The sequence below is a fragment of the Myxocyprinus asiaticus genome, chromosome 12 (assembly GCF_019703515.2).
Source record: "Myxocyprinus asiaticus isolate MX2 ecotype Aquarium Trade chromosome 12, UBuf_Myxa_2, whole genome shotgun sequence".
Lineage (NCBI taxonomy): Eukaryota > Metazoa > Chordata > Actinopteri > Cypriniformes > Catostomidae > Myxocyprinus > Myxocyprinus asiaticus.
The window spans coordinates 17,827,081-17,842,928 of record NC_059355.1 but is presented as its reverse complement, the minus strand read 5'-3'; the positions used below and the strand labels follow the sequence as shown (position 1 = coordinate 17,842,928).

The following is a 15,848-nucleotide window of genomic DNA, read 5'->3' as shown; positions in this document are numbered from 1 at the left end:
CAGCACGCCACTCTTTAACAAGCGGGAGCGCTTTGAGTGAGAAGGGAACAAAGTCCCTTTGGAAGGGAATATATGAGATACATTTTAGGAGAGTTATAAAGATGTAAAGAGAAAAGAAAATAGATTTTACAGGTGTAGTTTTAGTCTAATACTTTATTTTAATTATATATTATTATAATTATACACTCTGCACCCATCTACTGAGGTACTTCAACTTGGGAATTAACATTACTTGCGTCTGAACATCATATTTACGGGCAAATTGGCGTCATTTTTTTTAGACATTTACGTTGAAGCAAAGAATTGTGGGTTGTGAGTGCCCACGAAGGATACACCTCATGCATCCTCCGAATTCCCGTGAAACAAGGTCGCATTTGAAGGATGCATTCGAACTGTCCTACTCGCTTTTCTGAAACGAGACGGCCTCGATGACATATGCGGCCGACAAATGCGACCTCCGGAGAATGCATCCTTCCAAACGAGTCACAGCCCTCGACTTGCCCAACCATCGTCCCTTTCTGAACGGCGTCGTTAATACGATTTGATAATACGATTTGATACGAAAAAACACATAAGACGTGGTTTCTATGGAAACCGAAAGTTCTCGCGAGATGTGATACCACCCCATATGCAGCTTAAACTTTCACAGAAAAATACACTACCGTCCCAATAATGTAGCTGTTGTAGTTATCTGTGAATGGTCGTCAACTTCAAGCTTTGTACAGAAAATCCACTAAGAGCGCATGTACAGCACTCAAAAAATCTAATTTCTCTCTCGGGTGCTGAGGTGACCCAGTGGCCTAATGGATAAGGCATCAGCCTCCGGAGCTGGGGATTGTGGGTTCGAGTCCCATCTGGGTCGTTAAATTTGTGCCATTTTTGTTTAGGGAGGGAGCAAAAATTATGAGAGGATTTGCGATTATAATTTTCTCAATTTATTTTATACCTTTCTCCAAACTATTGTCAATGTTCTCAAGACAATTAACACAGCAAATGAAACAGACTCATAAAGACCCCATTAAATCAAAATTAAAGTCTTGTTACTTTTAGCCCATGTCTCTTAGCTTTAAGGTCATCTGTTTGATCATTTAACTCTAAACGTTAACAAAATTTGCTTTCAGTGGATATATGCATTTAAAATATGTAGTCTCTCTCTTCCTGCTAAAGAGACAGAGGGAAATTCATCTGCACTGGACTTGTACAACGGCTGTAGCCTTACTGTAAGCAAAGACCGCCAGGCGCTATGTTTTTTGTGGGTTCTCAAGTCAGTTAAAAAACAGTCGGACTCTGTATTGAGATCGTTTCTCAGTTTCCCCAGTTAAGTTAATCACCAGCTCTGGTATGAGAAACAGACAGTGGAGGAGGCTTTGTCTATTGGCTACTGCTGGTCTCCCAAGAAAATATTTTTGTGTTCATATTTTTTTTAATATGTATTTAACATATATGTGACTGGGCCTGTGTCGAAGAAATCACTCTGAGAGCAGGTGGACGGTCACTCAAGGCCTTCTCTTTTATTGGACCTTGGACAAACAACCAAAGGCTGGTAAAATACAGTGGCCCAATGTTGCTTGGTCATCAACAGCGAGAGATATGAGGCTCTACTGTGGATCACGTAACACCACCCCGCTATGTAAACTATGCAAATACATGCAAATATTCTGGCGCAACAACCAATGGTGAGATCTCCCAATATTACCATGAATTTAACAGTAATTTTTAACACTGTTACATGTGCCCCCCTTAAATTCTGCTAAATTGGGCTGGAACTTGCATATGTAACAAACAGAATAGATAGACAAGTTTGAAAAAGAATCAGGGTGTGAGTGCAAGAGCTTTACAGTACAGTATGTCAGAAAATTAATCTCTTCCAAAGAAGTGCATAAGAATGGAATGGTACCGGGTCCCGCACTTAACACAGACTATAGGAGGTGCAGCCTACACACTTCTAGTGACTACAATTGTTTCTCTGCTCTTCAAGTTTAGTGTGCTCATAGTATAAGAAACTCTTCAGACTCCTTTTTAGAAAAAAGAAGAAAAAACTCACTTCAAGGTCAGTTTCCTAACATCATATTTGCCTTAAATGTAAATCATCATTCAGACTCAAATGTATTAAGCAAAAATTTTCCTTATCAAGCCAATAACGAAAATTGTTTTCCCTGGAAAATATCTTGTTCATCATTGGACAAATCACTTCCCACAACTTTCTTATTGTCAATTTCACAAATAAGCCTGTTAGGGGGCCTGACTGATCTCCCTAAACGTGTGGTGATTTGGTCTGTTTGAGTGCATGTTGGCTGCGTGCAAATGACAGGAACAGGTCTGTTATCAGATTCTCATACACAACTGGAGGATTCATCTGTCTTAAATATAGGTAAGCTCTCCATTCTCTCCACAGGTTCAGGAGTGTGCTCAGGTTCTGAACTATGTTGATCATAACTAGCACACTCTGATGGAGTAATCACATCAGGAGTTTCTGAAACTCCACCACAAGTGGCATTCTGCACATCATCACTAACATGAGTTCCATCCATTTGCATTAACAATTCTGATGCTTTTTTTGTTGTTGTGATTAACATTTTTTATTGATTCTTCAAAGACAAAGAGAAACAAAACATATCTACAATGAATCAACATTTAACTCCCACTACTACCCCTCCCCAATCAAGAACCCCACCTGACCCCAAATGAACATCCCAGTGGTCTTACATAAGTACACACACAGAGAGAGAATAAATTTAAAAAAATAAATAAATAAATAAATAAAAATGTATATATATATATATATATATATATATATATATATATATATATATATAAAATATCTTAAGATCTGTGAAGATGATGTGAGCCGCGTCTTTCGGAAACAAAAGAGGAGGAAGGCTTCAGGCCCAGATGGTGTCTCACCAGCGTGTCTTCGATCCTGTGCTAACCAGCTGGCCCCCATCTTCACACAGATCTTCAATAGATCACTGGAGCAGTGTGAAGTCCCATGATGCTTCAAATGCTCAATCATTATTCCTGTACCAAAGAAACCAAAAATCACAGGACTTAATGACTACAGACCTGTCACCCTGACGTCATGAAATCATTTGAGAGACTGGTGTTGGCCCACCTGAAGAACATCACTGGACCCTTTCTAGATCCCCTTCAATTTGCTTATCGAGCAAACAGGTCTGTGGATGATGCAGTCAACATAGGATTGCATCATATCCTGCAACATCTGGACAGACCAGGGACATATGCAAGGATCCTTTTTGTGGACTTTAGTTCGGCTTTCAACATCATCATCCCAGCTATACTCCAGAATAAATACACCAACTCTCTGTTCCCATGTCTATCTGTCATTGGATTACCAGACCTTTTTGAACTGTTGCCTTCTGGCAAATGCTTAAGAGCTCTGAGCACCAGAACCATCAGACACAGGAACAGTTTTTTCCCTCAGGCTATCCATCTCATGAATAGTTAAATTGCCCCACTGAGCAATAACTATGTGCAATACAAAGTTTAGTCTTTCTTATATTTATCCAACACATCCAACCTCTTCTGCCATTTCATTTCTCTGAAAAAAAACAAAAAAAAACTATTGCACTGTACATAACAGATTTGTATTTGCACTGTACATAACAGATTGTATTAGATTTGCACTACCCATGTGTATGTGTGTATGTATGTATGTGTGTGTCTGTACGTATGTGTATAATTAGATGTATTTTTTATTTTTTATTATTATCTGTGTCTTGCTGTTGTTTTTGTATTGTTTTTGTATTGTTGTAAACTGGAAGCTCCTGTCACCAAGACAAATTCCTTGTATGTGTAAGCATACTTGGCAATAAAGCTAATTCTGATTCTGATCAAATAAAATATATATACATATACAAACATATATATATGTATATATATATATATAAATACACATTACACATACAGTTCTAAAACTATGCCTCTCTCTCCATAGTCCCACTCCGAGAGCCCCCGAAAAACATCAAATATCTAGCCCATTTCCCATTAAAAGAATCCCATATCCCCAGCCTTCTACATGTTACCTCTTCGAAGGCTGCCACCCTTCCCATCTCCTCACACCACTGCCAAATTGAGGGTGCTCCCACCGACTTCCAGCCCCTTAAAACAATCTGCCTGCCTATCATCGCACTGGTGAGGAGCCAATCTTTTATGTATTTGTCACCTACGTCGATGACTGCCCCATCACCCAAAACACAGAGTCTGGGGCAAAACGAACCCAAATGCCCAACATGTCACACACAAAACTCTGTACCTTCAACCAAAATTCCTGAATCTCAGCGCACCACCAAAAAACATGGGCCATGTCCCCAGCCTCCGACTGGCAATGCCAGCAGGTGGGTGTGTCTTTAAGACCAAGCCTATACAGTCTAGAGCGGGTCCAATAGAATCTGTGTAGAATCTTGAATTGTATAAGTTGCACCCTTGCATCTCTAGATACAGACTTGACATTTTTTAGAATCCCAGCCCACACTCCCTCCTCCAATACCAAATTAAAATCTTTCTCCCATAACCTCTTGATAGAGGTTAAACCTCCATCCCCCAGACTCTGAACTAGCATGGAGTAATACACTGATGCCTCATGACCTTTTCCAAAAGCAGTAATCACCACTCCCAGAGTGTCTGCCACTATGGGGGGTGTATGCTTCTCCCAAAAATAGTACAGAGCATGTGGCGCAACTGTAAATCCCTAAAAAACTGAGATCTGGGAATCCCAAAATGTTGAGCCAAATTACCAAAGGATCTCAACACTCCACTCTCAAACAGGTCACAGAGTGTAGTAACCCCCCTCACAATCCACTCTGACCAACAGAAGGGGGACTTATCAATACATAATTTTTGGTTCAGCCATATGCTTGAGGCAGCATTCAAATAAATGTCTGAATTAAACACTCTGGACACTTTTGTCCATACCGAGAGCAAATGCGAGATAACGGGGTGTAACTTAGCTTCTCCAGTTTGTTTGATAGAAAGGCTTTGCAATGGCGAAATAGGGGCAAGGACTTCCTGTTCAATAAAAAACCAGGGAGGGGCTCTTTCAGGTGGAAGTGACCAATGAGCCAAATGTCTGAGACCGAATGCATAATAATAAAACAAAATTTTGGGTAGGCCTAGCCCACCTTTGTCAATCGGCCTATGTAATTTGTTGAAATGTAGTCTGGGACATTTACCATTCCAAAAGAAGGTCTTCGCTATGCTATCAAATTGCTTGAAATAATAGAGGGGGACATCTATAGGGAGTGACTGTAGCAGGTAGTTGAATTTTGGAATACAGTTCATTTTAATAACATTAACCTTCCCAATCATCGACAAATGTAATGAAGCCCACCTGTCCACATCGCTCGAAAACATTTTTGATTAAAGGGTCAAAATTAACTCTAACTAAATCAGACAAATTTGCTGGGAATAAAACACCCAAATACTTAATGCCCTATTTGGACCACTGGAAGGTGCCTGGCTGGAAGGCCGTTACTGGACAGTACGCTGTCAGAGCCAAAGCTTTGGATTTAGACCAATTGACTCTGTATCCTGAAAATTTGGAAAAGGAATTAATAATTATGTGGAGGCAAGATTTAGTAGGGTCAGAGAAAATAATAAAATATCATCTGCATAAAGCAGAAGTTTATGCTGCCATCACCCCTGGAAAATCTTCCTCCTTTCTTATCGCGGCTGCTAATGGTTCCAGGGCAAGACAGAACAATAATGGGGAAAGAGGGCAACCCTGCCGAGTGCCCCTATCCAGAGTAAAATAATCTGAAATTAAAGTTTGTACTGCTGCTACAGGGTGTCTATAAAGTAACTTAATCCAACCAATAAATATACTCCCGAGCCCATATATTTCCAAAATCTTAAAAAAATAATCCCATTCCACCATATCAAACTTTTCGGTGTCAAGTGAGAAGGCAGCAACCGGAGACTGATCATTCACTACTGACCACATGATATTGATGAAACACCTAATGTTAGCAGAAGAGCTGTGGCCCCGAATAAACCCCACCTGATCTATATGTATAAGAGACGTCATAACTTAATCGGTTAGCCAAAATTTTTGACAAAATTTTTACAACTAGCTGGATCAGGGAAATTGGATGGTAACTTTTACACTCGCTTGGATCTTTGTCCTTTTTAAGAATCAGACTGATCCATGCTTGTGTCATGGTTGGGGGAAGCTTTCCATTCTTTAATGATTCCGTATAAACTTCTAACAAAAGTGGAGCCAATTCTGTAGCATAAGATCTAAAAAATTCAGCGGCAAAACCATCTGGCCCCAGAACCTTGCCTTTAGGTAAAGACATAATTACTTTGTCAAGCTCCTCCAAGGTTATCTCAGAATCAAGAGATTTCTTTTTTTTTATTTGCTCAGTCATCAATTTATGGAGTGCTAATGGTTCCACAAATTTTCTAATATCTTCATCAGTAGACGAAGACGTGGAACTATAAAGATCAAGATAGAACTCTTTAAAGGCATTATTAATATCAATGGCCGAGGTAAAAATTTAACCACCAGCAGATTTCACTGAGGGAATGGTAGAAAAGACTCTCTCTGCTTTATATATCTAGCCAAAGCTTCCCTGCTTTGTCCCCCAACTCAAAGTATGACTGTCTTGACCTGAATAACCAAAACTCCACTTTCCGTGACAAAATAGTATTATATCTCTATTTCAATCAGGTCAATTCTCTGAATTCAGCTCTGCCTCTGCACTTTAATATTCCCTTCCAACTCCACGAGTTCTCCTGCTTTGGATTTTTTGGTAAATGAGGCATACTGTATGATCTGACCCCTAAGAACTGCCTTATGTGCCTCCAAAGCCACGCCCACAGAAGATACTGAGGACCAGTTGGTCTCCATATAAACATTGATTTCAGTCTTTAACATTTGTTGGAAATCAGGATTTTGAAAAAGGGATACATTAAAGCGCCAACTATATGGTTTCTTTTTCTCCATATGTGGCAAAACCTCTAAACTCACCAGGGTGTGATCTGAGACTAAAATGTTTCCAATTGAGCAATCAACAACAGATGACATGAGGGATTTGTATATATATATATATATATATATATATATATATAAAAATCTATTCTAGAATAAATCTTATGGACTGATGAAAAAATGTATAGTCCCTACGAGATGGGTTCAAAAGTTGCCAAATATCTGCAAGACCAAGATTTGTACACATCCTGTGAAGCGTCAATGTTGCTCTAGGGGGCTTACACACTTTTTTTTCACTATGATCAAGGACTGAGTCCATCAAAAGATTAAAGTCTCCTCCCACTATTATATCATGAGGAGTACCAGCGGCTTGCAACATCCCTTCAAGATCTATAAAAAAGCCCTGATCATCAACGTTAAGCGCATAAATATTAACCAAAACCAACCTTTGCTCCTGAATTTCTGCTAAAACAATAATGATTCTCCCTAATTTATCTTTAATCTGTTTGAGAGATTTGAATTGTAGATGTTTACTTATCAATGTAATGACTCCCCTGCTCTTATTGAGCCAACACTAAAGAAAACATGCCCACCCCATTTCTTCCCAAATTTTTCAGCTTCCTGCGAGGAAAGATGTGTTTCTTGAAGAAACACTATATCACATTTCTTACGATTAAGAAAATAAATAACCTTCCTTCTTTTTATGGGGTGCCCCAACCCATTCACATTCCATGTGGAGAAAGATAACCCACTCATATTAACATTTGACATTTTGATATAATAGAAAAAATTAATTGTGTGTCAAAAACAAGATTATACAGACCACATTCCAACATTAGTGCAACAATCAAACCCCGAACTCCCCCCGAACCAAACAAACAGAAAAAAGAGAAATGTGCGCATTAACCCCGCGCACGACAGCGCCAACTGGCGTCAATCCCTCTAAACTCAAAAGGTCCATGTACGAATACGAGAGCCCCTGTGATAACTTTGCCATCGGATTGCTCAAGTCTGGTGCTTCTGCACAAATTCTGTGAGGCAAAATTACATAACAGAAAATACTTTGTAAAACAAATCCCAGCAATAGGCAGAATAAACACAAAGAATGTGTAGATTAATTCACAGAACTGACTCGAAGGTGTGTTCCTCCACAAAACAAATTCCAGCCAATATAAAGCCGTTCAGTTTCCTCAGACAGACAAACAAGTGTTCAGTGAGCCAGCTGTTTATAAGTGCAGCAGATGATGTAATCATTCCAATGTCCTGCAAAAATACTCCCCAAAACAAACTCCAGCCAATACGAGGCATAAGCACAAAGAATGAACGGATTCATCCATTACTGTCCCGAAGCAGTGTTATTCCACAAAGCAAACTCCAGCCGCTAGGCGGAACCAGCACAAAAAGAAACAAAACAGGCGTCCCGGTTCCTTGGATGGTCAAGTGTCAAATTCACTCGGAGGCTGCATAAGAAAATACACCGTGACTTAGTCAGTCAACTTTATAAAAAACATCCTTTGTGTGGGCATGTAGATACTTTGAGGCCATCCCTAATATCCATCCTCAATCTGGCCGGGAACCTCAGTGCAAAAGCGATCTTCCATCCATGCAAATGTCTCTTGGAGTGATATTCCATAAAACAAACTCCAGCCGCTAGGCAGAACCAACACAAACAGAAACAAAAATGGCACCCAGCTTCCTCAGACAGCCAGAGTGAATACAGCGAGTTAATCCACTCTGAAGCTACATGAGAAACACCAAATGGCTTACTCACTCCATTGTTTCTATGAAGGACAGTGTTTGTTTGGGACACGTAAATACTTTGCGGCCATCCTTTGTATCTATTCTCGGTTTGGCCGGAAACATCAGTGCAAAAGCGATCTTCTGTTGATGTAAATTCTGTTGAAGTTTTTTAAATTCCTTGAATCGATCGCGTTTCTCTCTTGTTGAATTCGCAAAGTCCGGGAACAAGAAAATATTGTGATTCTTCCAAGAAAGCTTTCCTTTGCTCCTCACCTTGCGCAACACAAGATCTTTATCGGATGATCTCAGAAATTTGGCCAGAATTGATTGGGGCCTGTCTCCCTCAGTGGATCTCCGAGCCGAAACTCTGTAAGCTCGCTCGATTTCCAGATTGTGGCCTGTTATGTCGAGCAGACTTGGGAAGGGCTCATCTAGGAATTTCACCATATCTCTGCCTTCTTTATGCTCAGGAATTCCAACAATCTGTACGTTATTTCGTCGGCTCCTATTTTCCAAATCTTCCATGTCTATTTTGGTTGCTGGCGGATTAGTGGATAATTCCCTTTCTGATGACTCCAGATAATTGATCCGTTTCTCAACATCTGCCACTCTTGTAACCAACTCAGGGAATTTTGTTTCCATTGCTGTAATCGATCAACGTATTACAGCGAGACCTTCCAAGTCAGCAACAACCTTTGTCAGCATCACCGACATGTTGGACAGTTGACGCTGGATTTCTCCTGCCAAACCATTCAAATCTAGTCCCTGGTCCGCAGGCCTGTCAGAGGTTTCAGCTTGAGCACGTAAGTGTCTTTTAATGGCTCCAGAGCCCGAGGATTATGATTTCTTTGCCATGTTTACCTAACAGAACAAATATGTAGCTGGGTGTATCGAATTTCACCGGATTATAACATGAAAATAATTTAAAAACACGTCCGCTCCTCGCATAGCATTATGTGACCTCCCATTCTGATGCTTTTGAAACAGGATCAGGATCGTCCATGAGAGCAGAATCAAGAGCACTTCCACAAGTAGCATCAGTGGAATCTGATCGAAGTGACTCCTCAGCACCATCATCCCAGGATAAGAAATTCACTGGAAGCAACAGGTTTCTGTGCACCACTTTTTCTTTCTTTAATCCTGTACACATTAATCCCTGATTTCACAGATTGCACCTCATATGGAACTGATTCCCATTTGTCTGCAACTTTTTTCATGCCTTTCTCTCCATGGTTCGCCAGTCAAACTCTGTCTCCCACTTCCAGGAGTGAACCTCTGACTTTCTGATTATAAACTCTGGCATGACAGCCCTGTTCTTTTAGACTGTGCTTTCTGGCAATTTCTGCAGCTGTACTCAGTTCCCTTTTCAGGGAAGTGACAAACTCATGGTGACTGACCACACTATTGTCACAAACGACATGCTGAAACATGATGTCGATCGGTAGTCTTGGAATGCGCCTGATCATCAAATAGAAAGGGGTAAACCCTGTCGTCTCATGTATGGTACAATTGTAACTTAAAGTCAGTGACTGCAACAGCTGTGGCCACCTTGCTTTGAATTTGACTGGGAAAGCTCTTATCACCCCCAATGTCCTGTTGAAACATTCCACTATACCGTTCCTCAAGGGGTGGTAAGTGTGTTGTGCGCCTTTTGAATGCCAGCCATCTCAAGCAAATTCTTGATAAGTTTGCTTTCGAAGTTGGCACCCTGGTCTGAATGGATTCTCTTAGGGAAACCATAGATGCAGAAGAAGTCATTCCAGAGGTGGTGCACAACTTGTTTGGCAGCTTAGTTTCGACAGGGGAAGGCATGTGCCATTTTAGAGAAATGATCTGTCACTACAAGCATGTCTATGACCTTCCCTGAATTCTGTTCAGCACAACAAAAGTCAATACATACTAATTCCATAGGTTCTGAGGTTCGAATGTTCTCAAGAGGTGTGCGAGCATCAGGCTTAGGAATTTTTCCAAAGACACATCTTTGACAGTTCTTCACATACATTTGAACATCTTTACTCATCCCTGGCCAAAAGAATTTACCAACAGCGAGAGAGAGTCCTTGCATTTCCCTGGTGCCCAGCAGAGTCATGAATGCCACTGAGAACATCATGCTTTAGGGAGTCAGGCACAACATATTGAAAGATGTTCTTATTCATCAGTCTGTCTTTCTTTACTCTGTACAAAATGCCATTCCAAATCCTTAGTATTTTCCAGTGCTTTAAAAGCTGCATCACAGAGCTAGGCTCCTTCGATCTCTCACTCTTAGAAGGACGTTTATGTTTCAGAACATAGTGCAAGACTCTACTGACAATGTTATCCTGCTCTTGAAGATTGACCAGTTTGGTAAGTGGAATAGCTACAGAAGGATCTTCACCCGGGAGCTGGAGCGATGTTGTGCTGGCCATTGGTAACAAGCTTATTCCTCCACTACAATGAGCACCCAGGACAGCTGAAACTTCTTCAGCATTAAAAGAATCGGCATGCGAGCTATTCTACTTACTGGCTGTAGGTTCACTGTCAATATTGGCCTGAATGTTCTGGCAATTGTTGGTGACACGAAAAGCATCCTGAATGGTGCCAGTAATAACACCATTGACCTCATCCAACTAAAGACATATGGCTCTCTCAACAGTCGATGGCTGACACATGACTTAACAAATGGCTCCCTGCTCAGGGCATCTGCAAAAATGTTCTTTGTGCTTGGAACATACTTCAGGTCAAAGTTGTATGCCGCGAGCTTTGCCACCCATCGCTGCTCACATGCGTCTAGTCTCAGTTTGGTTAAAATATAGGTAAAAGTTGTATTATCTGTCCATGCAGTGAAATGTCTCCCTTTTAGCCAATGGGCAAATTTGTCACATATGGCCCATTTTAAGACCAGAAACTCAAGTCTATATGCTGGATAGTTCATTTGAGATTTTGAAAGTGTTTTGCTCGCAAAAGCAACAGGTCGAGCAATTTTTTCTCCAGGAGGTACTTTAGAGAGCACTTCTCCTATTCCATCAAACAAAGCATCGACAGCAAGAATAAATGGCTGAGTAAAATCTAGATGTGCCAGAGTGACCCTGTGAAGAAGGTCCTGTTTTAGAGTTTCAAAAGTGGTCTGACACACAGATGTCCAATTCTCAGGAGAAAGTTTTATCAAATTTGTTGACTTCTTTTTAGGTTTCTGCCCTCTCTGAGCTCTGTACTGAGGCTGTTTGGACAGAAGACTGAACAATGGTTTTGCTTTGGCAGAACAGTCCTCTATGAAATGTTGATAATACATAATCATACCCAGGAAAGATCTGATCTTTTTATGAGATGGGGTCATACCATCGGCTTCCATAAGATCAAAAGTCTGGATGTCATTGCTTGCCCTAACCTTATCTGGGTGTGTTTGGACACCATTCTCAATGTGCCCCAAGAACCTGACAGACTTCCTGAGAAACTGGCATTTCTTGGGTGCCAAATTTAGATTGTGGTTAGACAGGCGTGTGAAAACCATTTCTAGTCATTCAAGAGCCACCTTCTCACTGGGCACAAAAACCATCAAATCGTCTAGGTAGCACAGAAGGCTTGTGAACTTCTCATCCCTAAAAATTGACATCATCATTCTCATAAAGGTTGCAGGACTGTTCGTCAGACCCTGCAGTAAGCGATTGTATTCATGGAGGCCAAATGGAGATGAGAATGCCTTATACTTCTTGTGCTCCTCGTACAAGGGATCATTATAAAAGCCCGATGTCAAGTTCATTGTTGAGAAAAATGCATTACCCCACAGGGCTGCAAGTGCATCTGCCTGGTGTGGTAGTGATTGTGCATCCTTGACCGTTTTTGTGTTTAGCCATTTAAAATCTATGCAAATACGAAGGTCTCCATTTTTTTCCACACTAAAACTAGCAGAGACGCATATTCACTCTGAGACTTCCGTATAATGCCTTTTTCTTCCATGTCGTTTAAGACAGTGCATAGCTTGTCATAGTGGCAGGGGGCTACACAACGATAAGGGAGCCGAAAATGCTTCTCGTCCAACAGGTGGATTTTGTGGACAAAGTCGGTGGCTTCCCCACAGTCCATCCTACCATGGGAAAAGGTTGACTCATACTTCAATGAGATACAGAAGTTTGTCCCTCCACTCCTCTGACACTTCATAGGCATCCAGATCCAGATCCTGCAATCTAATGCATTCAGCACATTTCTCCTTTCTTCACTGGTCCGCACACAACATGCAGGACTTACAGTACACTGAACATTACTCTTCAGGGACTCAGGTGTAGACAACTCCTCTACAGCTATGCAAGTGAAAACTTCCACAATTTTTGTGTTCTTCTTAAGAACAATTGCTTTGTCTGTGGGATTCAATTTGAATGGCACCCATCTATTGCCCCACATAGGTGTTATCACTCTCGCTATAATCACATTCTTTGGATGGCATTTACAGTGGGTTGGCTCAACGATGACTGTGCAACCCACAGAAATGGCTGTTGACTCAGTAAGCTGAGCCCAAGAGCGATGCTCATGATGCGGTTCCAGAGTTATTCTCTCCCTCAATTTAGCTGTGCCTACATTGTCAGGCATGTCTCCTCCCTTCCATCATCCCACATTTGGAAGAAGAGACAAAAATTGGTGGCTTTAAATATCCTCTGAGTTAACTGGGCTAGATACAAGTCTCCAGTAGCTATCAGTTTCTTTCATCTTTTGAATCAGCCACTTGATAGCATTGCTTCCTAAAATCAAATCATCAGTTTGGCCTGGAAAGACTAATACTGGAATGATCATTTTGCAAGCATAAACTGAGAGCTCAAGTTCATACATCACTTTTGTGATGACACGTTGTCCGCCACACCCAATTATGACAACATCATTGGCAGGAAACTTTTGTAAGTCAGGCTTGTGCTGCAACAAGCATTGTTCAGCAGATTCACTTATTGTGCATGCCATGGAGCCGCTATCAACCATAACTCTCAATTGAAGGTCACGCCACACTGTGGCCAGTGTATAAAACAGACTATCAATTCTCTGCAACCTGTGTGTATTTTGGAAAATTAAATTTTTTTCTGCAGGCTCAACAGAACTAGAAAGACTTTAAACTGAGGTAGGATCATCCATACAACATTGGTTGGGAGGAATGTACTCACGATCTACACTGTCCTTCCCTGATTGCAGATCTTCTAGTTTCCCAGCCACTGAGAAGATGGAGATTTCACCCTCTCAGGACAATCAGAGCGGGAATGGTCAGGAGAGTGACACTGGAAACACAACTTTTTGTCACGGCAGTGTGTGAGACCAGAATCATCAGGGCTGGAACAGACAGTACATGGTAAATAATTTAGGCCTTTTATTCGAGGTTTCTTTGCTTTAGACTGTGTGCGTGGGCTTGATTCTCGAAAGGCCGACCCTTTTAACAGGACTTTTTCCAACAAGCCCATAACTCGCTCTAATGCAGAAGCCTCTAAGGCCCTGGACTGCTGGACATCAGAAGTGGCTGGAAGTGGAAGTCGACAATTCCACTTAGTTCTGTTCACAGATATTTTATTAGGAGTCACACTTTTTGCCGCAGATGTTAGACTTGTCTCTGAGTGATATTCATTCAAAATATCTTGAAATTACCGCACAGACCATGCATCACTTGTTTTAGATCGAAAGGTAATGGCAAGCTCTTTGCATGGGCAGTGTCTCAATAAGTTTTTGTTCATGTTGTCTCAGACTTACACTGACACCTAAGGGCGTGGATGGAGCATCATTTAAATGCAATAGTTTTCAGTTGCTAATGTCATTGTAGAAATTCACTATTCACAGTCAAACCAGATTAATTTAATCCATGAGTGAAAGTGTCCAATAACAGGGCAGATTAAGCAAGTAGTATTCGACTGGTCATGGGATCCTATCATAGCAGCCCCCATGAAGGGACTTTCTCCATGTAGAATAAAAGAGCTGATATGACTGGAGTTCATATCATGTGAGTGCTCATGCTTTTATAGATATGTTTCAAAATTGTAATTCATTTCTTTAGCAGTAAAACTTTTTAAATTAGGAAAAAAATGACTGAATGCACCTTTAAATGTGGTTAAATGTCAGTAAAATTAGTGAAAATATTTAAAATTGAAGTATTTTGTAATTTGTATTTGTCTATTGTGACAGTTTTATTTCCTTATGTGTTTTTTCATCTGAAAACCACAAAGCGTTGCCACATTGTCACCTTGCTGAGGGGGCTCTGGCCTGTAATATGGTGTTTTACACCGGTTGTGACAGGTTGCAACAACCTTACTGTGTCAGATGAGCCCCGTTCAGAGGCCAGACATGCAGTCTCCATAGCTCTGGCCGAGGATGCCAGATCGTGCCTCGAGTTTGCGAGAGCAGATCCGACCGAGGAATTTCCAGTGGGGGAGCATCTAGCAGCTGTACCACATTGGTGTAGGATCTGACTAGCCAGGCAGAAGTAAATTAAGAAGAATTAAGACAGATTTACACCAAGATGACCTATAATTCCGGGAAATCCCTATAAGTATTAAGAAGCCAGGAATTTGGACTGGCACCAAGGAATCTGAGCTGACCTGCATCTGGCCAAAACAAGGGAGGGTGTCCAGAAAAACCCAACTTTTTTTTTTTTTTAATTAACATTTTTTAGTTTTTTCAGAAAAAAACACAACAGAGAAAAACACAACATATACACACCGAATCAACATTTAACACCCACTAATATCCCTACCCAATCACCAACCCCACCCTAACCCCCAACTAACACCCCTACGGTCACATAAAATAAAACACACACATTTTTTTTTTAAATAAACAAACACAATTAAACTAGACTTCTCTCTCCCCATCCCTTCCCCGAGAGTCCCCCAAAACTGCTAAATAATTACCCCATTTTCTGACAAACAAGTCCCCAAACCCCAGCCTTTTGCTTGCCACCTCCTTGAAAGCTACCATCTACGCACACCACTCCGGAAATGATGGCGCTCCATCTGGCTTCCAACCCCTTAAAATAATTTGTCTACCAATCATAATACTGGTCAGAACCCCATTTTTTTATGTCTGTCCCCCAAATATATGACCACCCCATCACCCAAAATACAAAGTCTAGGGCAAAGTAAAATTTGAGTGCCCAAAACGTCACACAAACAACTCTGAACCTTCAACCAAAAATCTTGGATCTTAACACCCCCCCAAAAGA

General features: G+C 41.0%; 1 protein-coding gene and 1 non-coding gene across 2 annotated transcripts in view; one reads left to right on the top strand and one right to left on the bottom strand.

The window, feature by feature from the left end:
- Window positions 1-15,848, bottom strand: part of LOC127449037 (uncharacterized) — a 254,002-nt gene that overhangs the window by 115,654 nt on the left and 122,500 nt on the right. The gene's annotated exons all lie outside the window — the stretch shown is intronic.
- Window positions 790-862, top strand: trnar-ccg (transfer RNA arginine (anticodon CCG)). The gene has a single exon. It is a non-coding gene; the product is annotated as a tRNA-Arg (tRNA).